The sequence below is a fragment of the Triticum dicoccoides genome, chromosome 3A (assembly GCF_002162155.2).
Source record: "Triticum dicoccoides isolate Atlit2015 ecotype Zavitan chromosome 3A, WEW_v2.0, whole genome shotgun sequence".
Classification (NCBI taxonomy): Eukaryota; Viridiplantae; Streptophyta; class Magnoliopsida; order Poales; family Poaceae; genus Triticum; species Triticum dicoccoides.
The window spans coordinates 203022343-203031632 of NC_041384.1; positions in this window are offsets into that span (position 1 = coordinate 203022343).

A 9290-nucleotide genomic window follows, 5' to 3' on the forward strand; every position below is an offset into this window, starting at 1 on the left:
TAATTGGTTTAGTAGTCACAGGAACATATTTCTTTGATGAACTACTTTCCAATAAGGGAGCAGGTACAGTTACCTCATCAAGTTCTACTTTCCTCCCACTCACTTCTTTCGAGAGAAACTCCTTCTCTAGAAAGGATCTATTCTCAGCAACGAATATCTTGCCTTCGGATCTGTGACAGAAGGTGTACCCAACATTTTCTTTTGGGTATCCTATGAAGACGCACTTCTCCGATTTGGGTTTGAGCTTATCAGGTTGAAATTTTTTCACATAAGCATTGCAACCTCAAACTTTAAGAAACGACAGCTTAGGTTTCTTGCCAAACCATAGTTCTTACGGTGTCGTCTTCAACGGATTTAGATGGTGCCCTATTTAACGTGAATGTAGCTGTCTCTAATGCATAACCCCAAAACGATAGCGGTAAATCAGTAAGAGACATCATAGATCGCACCATATCTAACAAAGCACGGTTACAACGTTCGGACACACCATTACACTGTGGTGTTCTAGGTGGCGTGAGTAGTGAAACTATTTCACATAGTTTTAACTGAAGGCCAAACTCGTAACTCAAATATTTTACTTTTGTGATCATATCATAGAAACTTTTATTTTGTTACGATGATTCTCCACTTCACTCTGAAATTCTTTGAACTTTTCAAATGTTTCAGACTTGTGTTTCATCAAGTAGATATACTCATATCTGCTCAAATCATCTGTGAAGATCAGAAAATAATGATACCTGCCGCGAGCTTCAATATTCATTGGAGCACATACATCAGTATGCATGATTTCCAACAAATCTGTTGCTTGCTGCATTGTTCCGGAGAATGGAGTCTTAGTCATCTTGCCCATGAGGCATGGTTCGCAAGCATCAACTGATTCATAATCAAGTGATTCCAAAAGTCCATCAGCATGGAGTTTCTTCATGCGCTTTATACCAATATGACCTAAACGGCAGTGCCACAAATAAGTTGCACTATCATTATTAACTTTGCATCTTTTGGTTTCAATATTATGAATATGTGTATCACTATGATCAAGATCCAACGAACCATTTTTCATTCGGTGTGTAACCATATAAGGTTTTATTCATGTAAACAAAACAACAATTTATTCTCTTACTTAAATGAATAACCGTATTGCAATAAACATGATCAAATCATATTCATGCTCAACGCAAACACCAAATAACATTTATTTTAGGTTTAACACTAATCCCGAAAGTATAGGGAGTGTGCAATGATGATCATATCAATCTTGGAACCATTTCCAATACACATCGTCACTTCACCCTTAACTAGTCTTTGTTCATTCTGCAACTCCCGTTTCGAGTTACTACTCTTAGCAACTGAACCAGTATCAAATACCGAGGGGTTGCTACGAACACTAGTAAAATACACATCAATAATCTGTATATCAAACATACCTTTGTTCACTTTGCCATCCTTCTTATCCGCCAAGTACTTGGGGCAGTTCCGCTTCCAGTGACCAGTCCCTTTGCAGTAGAAGCACTTAGTCTCAGGCTTAGGACCAGACTTGGGCTTCTTCACTTGAGAAGCAACTTGCTTGCCATTCTTCTTGAAGTTCCCCTTCTTCCCTTTGCCCTTTTTTTGAAACTAGTGGTCTTGTCTACCATCAACACTTGATATTTTTCTTGATTTCTACCTTCTGATTTCAGCATCACGAAGAGCTTGGGAATCATTTCCGTTATCCCTTGCATATTATAGTTCATCACGAAGTTCTACTAACTTGGTGATGGTGACTAGAGAATTCTGTCAATCACTATTTTATCTGGAATACTAACTCCCACTTGATTCAAGTGATTGTAGTACCCAGACAATCTGAGCACATGCTCACTGCTTGAGCTATTCTCCTCCATCTTTTAGCTATAGAACTTGTTGGAGACTTTATATCTCTCAACTCGGGTATTTGCTTGAAATATTAACTTCAACTCCTGGAACATCTGATATGGTCCATGACGTTCAAAACGTCTTTGAAGTCCTGATTCTAAGCCGTTAAGCATGGTGCACTAAACTATCAAGTAGTCATCATATTGAGCTAGTCAAACGTTTAGAACGTCTGCATCTGCTCCTGTAATAGGTCTCTCACCTAGCGGTGCATCAAGGACATAATTCTTCTGTGCAGCAATGAGGATAATCCTCAGATCACGGATCCAATCCGCATCATTGCTACTAACATTTTTCAACTTAGTTTTCTCTAGGAACATATAAAAAATAAACGGGGAGCAACATCGCAAGATATTGATCTACAACATAGATATGCTAATACTACCAGGACTAAGTTCATGATAAATTAAAGTTCAATTAATCATATTACTTAAGAACTCCCACTTAGAAAGACATCCCTCTAATCTTCTAAGTGATCACGTGATCCAAATCAACTAAACCATAACCGATCATCACGTGAAATGGAGTAGCTTTCAATGGTGAACATCAATATGTTGATCATATCTACTATATGATTCACGCTCGACCTTTCGGTCTTAGTGTTCCAAGGCCATAACTGCATATGCTAGGCTCGTCAAGTTTAACCTGAGTATTCTGCGTGTGCAAAACTGGCTTGCACCCGTTGTAGATGGACGTAGAGCTTATCACACCCGATCATCACGTGGTGTCTGGGCACGACAAACTTTGGCAACGGTGCATACTCAGGGAGAACACTTTTATCTTGAAATTTAGTGAGAGATCGTCTTCTAATGCTACCGTCAATCAAAGCAAGATAAGATGCATAAAAGATAAACATCACATGTAATCAATATAAGTGATATGATATGGCCATCATCATCTTGTGCTTGTTATTTCCATCTCCGAAGCACCATCATGATCACCATCGTCACCGGTGCGACACCTTGATCACTATCATAGCATCGTTGCCGTCTCGCCAATCTTATGCTTCCACGACTATCGCTACCGCTTAGTGATAAAGTAAAGCATTACAGCGCAATTGCATTGCATACAATAAAGAGACAACCATATGGCTCCTGCTAGTTGCCGATAACTTGGTTACAAAACATGATCATCTCATACAATAAAATTTAGCATCATGTCTTGACCACATCACATCACAACATGCCCTGCAAAAACAAGTTAGACGTCCTCTACTTTGTTGTTGCAAGTTTTACGTGGCTGCTACGGGCTTAGCAAGAACCGTTCTTACCTACGGATCAAAACCACAACGATAGTTTGTCAAGTTGGTGTTGTTTTAACCTTTGCAAGGACCGGGCGTAGCCACACTTGGTTCAACTAAAGTTGGAGAAACTGACACCCGCCAGCCACCTGTGTGCAGAGCACGTCGGTAGAACCAGTCTCGCGTAAGCGTACGCGTAATGTCGGTTCGGGCCGCTTCATCCAACAATACCGCCGAACCAAAGTATGACATGCTGGTAAGCAGTATGACTTATATCGCCCACAACTTACTTGTGTTCTACTCGTGCACAACATCAAGCATAAAACCTAGGCTTGGATGCTACTGTTGGGGAATGTAGTAATTTCAAAAAAAAATCCTACGCACACGCAAGATCATGGTGATGCATAGCAACGAGAGGGGAGAGTGTTGTCCACGTACCCTCGTAGACCGAAAGCGGAAGCGTTAGCACAACGCGGGTGATGTAGTCGTACGTCTTCATGATCCGACCGATCCAAGTACCGAACGCACAGCACCTCCGAGTTCAGAACACGTTCAGCTCGATGACGTCCCGCAAAATCTGATCCATCAGAGCTTCACAGGAGAGTTCCGTCAGCACGACGGCGTGATGACAGTGATGATGTTGCTACCGACACAGGGTTTCGCCTAAGCACTGGTATGATATGACCGAGGTGGAATATGGTGGATGGGGGCACCGCACACGGCTGGGAGAGATCAACTGATCAACTTGTGTGTCTAGAGGTGCCCCCCTGCCCCAGTATATAAAGGAGCAAGGGGAGAGGTGGCCGGCCTAGGAGGAGGGCGCGCCAAGGGGGGAGTCCTACTCCCACCGGGAGTAGGACTCCTCCTTCCCTTGTTGGAGTAGGAGAGAAGGAAAGAGGGGGAGAGGAACAAGGAAAAGTGGGCTGCACCCCTTGTCCAATTCGGACCAGAGGGGGGCGCGTGCCTCCTTCCTTTTGGCCTCTCTCCTCTATTCCCGTATGGCCCAATAAGGCCCATATACTCCCCGACGAATTCCCGTAACTCTCCGTTACTCCGAAAAATACCCGAATCACTCAGAACCTTTCCGAAGTCCGAATATAGTCGTCCAATATATCGATATTTACATCTCGACCATTTCGAGACTCCTCGTCATGTCCCCGATCTCATCCCGGACTCCGAACTCCTTCGGTACATAAAAACTCATAAACTCATAATATAACCGTCATCAAAACTTTAAGTGTGCGGACCCTACGGGTTCGAGAACAATGTAGACATGACCGATACACGTCTCCGGTCAATAACCAATAGCGGAACCTGGATGCTCATATTGGCTCCTACATATTCTACGAAGATCTTTATCGGTCAGACCGCATAACAACATACGTTGTTCTCTTTGTCATCGGTATGTTACTTGCCCGAGATTCGATCGTCGGCATCTCAATACCTAGTTCAATCTCGTTACCGGCAAGTCTCTTTACTCGTTCTGTAATACATCATCCCGCAACTAACTCATTAGTTGCAATGCTTGCAAGGCTTAGGTGATGTGCATTACCGAGAGGGCCCAGAGATACCTCTCCGATAATCGGAGTGAAAAATCCTAATCTCGAAATACGCCAACCCAACAAGTACCTTGGGAGACACCTGTAGAGAACCTTTTTAATCACCCAGTTACGTTGTGACGTTTGGTAGCACACAAAGTGTTCCTCCGGTAAACAGGAGTTGCATAATCTCATAGTCATAGGAACATGTATAAGTCATCAAGAAAGCAATAGCAACAAACTAAATGATCAAGTGCTATGCTAACGAAATGGGTCAAGTCAATCGCATCATTCTCCTAATGATGTGATCCCATTAATCAAATGACAACTCATGTCTATTGTTAGGAAACATAACCATCTTTGATCAACGAGCTAGTGAAGTAGAGGCATACTAGTGACACTCTGTTTGTCTATGTATTCACACATGTATTACGTTTCGAGTTAATACAATTCTAGCATGAATAATAAACATTTATCGTGATATAAGGAAATAAATAATAACTTTATTATTGTCTCTAGGGCATATTTCCTTCAATTAAAGGCCCGTGTAGTAGGTCGGCGCATTTACGGCCCGTCTGAATTTCACCCTGTGGACCATCCGCATTGTAAATGGGCCACCATTTTAGCCTGCTGAGACCAGTGGGTTATTTGGCACAATCAGGGCCCAATCTACCTTTTGGCCTATTAAAGGCCCATTTTTTATGGGCTCGAGATATTTACACATGTAAATGGCCTATTGTTACTAAGGGCCCAAATTATATTAGGCCTGTTAAAGGCCCACTATGGGCACAGGCCATCTGAAAAATATGAAAGCTTATGCTGATTTTGGCCAAGATATTTTTAGTGGGCTACATGCAAATTTCGGCCCAAAATCGTTTTTAGCCCAATTGGAATGGGCCCGACGAATGTTGGTATGTTGGGCTCCTACGAAGCTTTCGGTCGAATACATTACTAAGATAAACCTACACTATACAAAAATAGCGTCATAATTACTACAGCCTTTGGCAGCATCATAAATGATGTATCACAACAAAATAAATTCCAACCATACAACAAAAGGCCTGTTGGCATAAAGTTTATAGTCCTTGCAGATAAAAGCACCATTAGATGTATAGATGCACAGATCATTTGACCTGAGTTCTTATGTTTCAGGCTGTAGAATCTGATGGAGCAGCACGATCTTCCCCTTTTTCCGCCATTGCTCTTGAACAACGAAGCAAATGTCTGATAGTCTGGTTTCAAAACCATTCATATCTTCATGACATTTGTCAACCACTATTTTTGTTTCCAACACAACGTCCATTAGGGATTGGACTTGTGTTTGGAGCACATATATATATCACTCTCTCTAGCCGGAAGATTTTGCTCAGTAGGCGATTTGGACGAGGTTACCTTGACAACCAACCCAGAATTACGCAGGAAGGTGCTTTTTGCATTGTTAGTGCAGAGATACTGATGCACTGCAGCAAGAGGAGACATTGTGCATGCGGTAGCCTTGTCACCTTCAGGTGGCTGTGGCTGTTCAATCATTTGTTCCATAGCTTGCTAAAAGTTTGAACTTGTAGACTAGTGTACTAGATAAGTTACTAATGAGACAAAAACAAACAAAGTAGGTTTCACGTTTATACATAACTTATTTTGATGAACTACTGTAATACATTAGCATGTATTGTAGTGCCAACTACATAATAAAATCACTTTATGAACATATGTCCATGTGGCATGCCTACTGTATTGTCTATTTCCTCACATTCGTTGACATCTAAGGATAAAGAGACATGGTTTAAAGTAGGATGAACATAGTATGACATCATTCATATCATGGGCAAACAGATATAAAACAAATAGGCTATTCTATCATTGTGTGCGCACGTGAATATCACAACTAGATTACAGATCAAGACCAAAAGAAAATCCTTCATCTCTTTTAAACCATGTAAGGTGAAATGATACGTTAAGACAACTGTGTCTAAGTGAACAGAGTAACTGACATTGGCTGCAAACCAAGCAGTTAAATGAACACATCAGATTACCAATCAGTTCAAAGGCAGGAGGAGTAAGGACTTACAACTGCAGCCTGAACTGGTCTGCTCATGCCCTTCATCTTGCTGGTGTGGCAATCCTTGAAGATTTGCACTGCATTCGGTTCAGGTTCTTTTTGGTCCGCACGGGTGTTCCTCTGTATTTGGAACAAGTCAATATAGGTACGATAATATGGCACAGAAAAAAGAAGGAAGTAGCAGCTATTTAGAAGAGCCTCGCAATGTGCAATATAGCTACGTGATCCTGTTGTCTGTTGGAATTTCACTTTAGAATGGTTGATCTTGTTCTTCAAACAGTTAGACTAGAAGAAGATACACTTGTAAGGCACATACATAAATACAAGTTCAATATGTGGTCTGATCAAATACATATACCCTACCTGATACTTTGGATCAGGCCAGTGTTTAACAAGGGCTGTCCAGTCTTCATCTGTAATATATTCCACTTGAGATGTTTGGGCGATTTCTTTGTTAGCCTTGCCTTCAAAGTGAGATTTTCTAAGGTGGTACCGATACTGTCGCAGAGCAGACTGAAAAATATGAGTGCATGCTTGTTTAGTTGCATCATCTTTCAGATCCAACTTGAACCTCATCTATTGAGAAAAGAATGTGAGTCTTATTAGGAGGAAGCTAGAAAGTATGGCACAGAGCAAGGCAGTATTGCAAATTGCGATGAATAACATTACTTACAGATAAATGGTCAAGGAAGGTGTTAAACTGGGAATTGTCTTTCTCATTCCTGTACTGGATCCACGTTGGGAGGATACATGCATGACACCTAACGACAATGGCTGCCTCTGATACTAACTTGGCTGACTCTGTAGCATCACGTGGCTTTTTTAAACCTGCCTCAAAATGGATCTCCATTCTTCCTCCTTTAGATTTTGTTAATCCGTCAAGCATTATCCCTGATGTCTGTTTCCGCTTGCGCCGTGGTGCTAGGTTAACAACGAATATGGAAAGTGTTAGTGCACATCAAACTATCAGATTACATATAAAGGAGCATGCAACTACAACTTGACTCGGTCAGGTACCGTCTTGGTGTTGATGCTCATGAGGTTCATCTGATCTTGCCAAGTCCTGTTGTGTCAGCAGTGCTTCGGAAGTAGTGTTAGGTGTGAATGCAGCTTGGGAACTGGCCAGTTCCGGAGCAAACAAACGAGTAACTCATTGAGATGGTGGTACAGTTGAAGCAGATGCTGCGGCTGGTAGAGCAGGTGATACTGTGTTTGTAGATTTAGCCGGTGGACTTGGACCTTCTACTGCACTATAAGTACCAGCAGAATCTCAAGGGCAGATCCTTTTCACCCGACGAGTAACACCACTCCCTACTATATTATTTTCCTTGCTCTTTTTTGACTTTGCCATGTCAAGGCATACCCACAACACAAAAGAATAAAATCGCTCTTCAGAACTCATTGATGCATGATAGGCAAGCAATACTTTGATGTAAGACAACCGTATGAGGATGGAATATGTAAAAAAACAGGACAGTGTGACATATTGACAGCTACGATGTGTAAACTAAGCAGAAGGATTTTCAAGAAAATAGAAGTAATGCAAGCTAGACACCATATGAAAGATGCAACCAATATCACTCTGCGTTGTTAAAAGTATCTTGTCATAAGTAGCATTTCAAAAAATTATAAGCAGTACAATGTAGAAATCAATGCAAGATGCAACCACTATCAAACTTCCATGTTATAAGCATCCAATCATGAGTGACTCATGCGGGATACACAACACCAGTACTTTGATGTAAGAACATGGTATGATTGATAGATGCAGTGTATTCTAGACACAGAAAGGCATGTCGTATGCACATGTATAACATATAAACTCAGCAGGTGCAATTTAATCAAAATAGAAGAAATACAAGCTAGACAACATATGCAACATGAGACCAATTATCACACTATCAACTTAGAGCAAGCACCTGCGATGGTGGAGTATGGGAGATGAACACATCATGTAGACTTGGGACTTCAACTTCATTAGCAGTGGCAGTGGCAAATCTAGAGTCTCTGTTTGCGTCAGTCCGGAGGACCACCAACATCCCCTAACTTACTCTTTTCCTTCCTATTTTTTGACATTGCCTTATGAAGTCAAAACCAAAAGAAGATGAATAAAATTAGCTCTGCATAACTGGTTGATGCATGATACAGACGAACACTACTTTGATGTAAGGAAAGTGCGGGATAGGAGGATGGAATATATACAAAAAGAAGACAACATTGCATATTCAGACGTACGATAGGAGGAGGGAATATGTATGAAAAACAGTAAGAAGAAGGCATTTCAACAAAATTAGAAGAAATGAAAGCTAGGCACCATATGAACATGCAACCAATATCACTCTATCAGGTAAAAAGTGTCTCGTCGTAAGTGCCATTTCAAGAAATTAGAAGCAGTACAAGCTAGAAGACAATGCAAGATGCAACCTACATCACACTCCCAAGTTAAATGTGTCTTATGGGTAAGTGATCATTGTAGGTATAAGCTGTAAGCTACGCAGATGCAATTCAACAAAATCAAAAGCAATACAAACTAGACATCATATGGAAC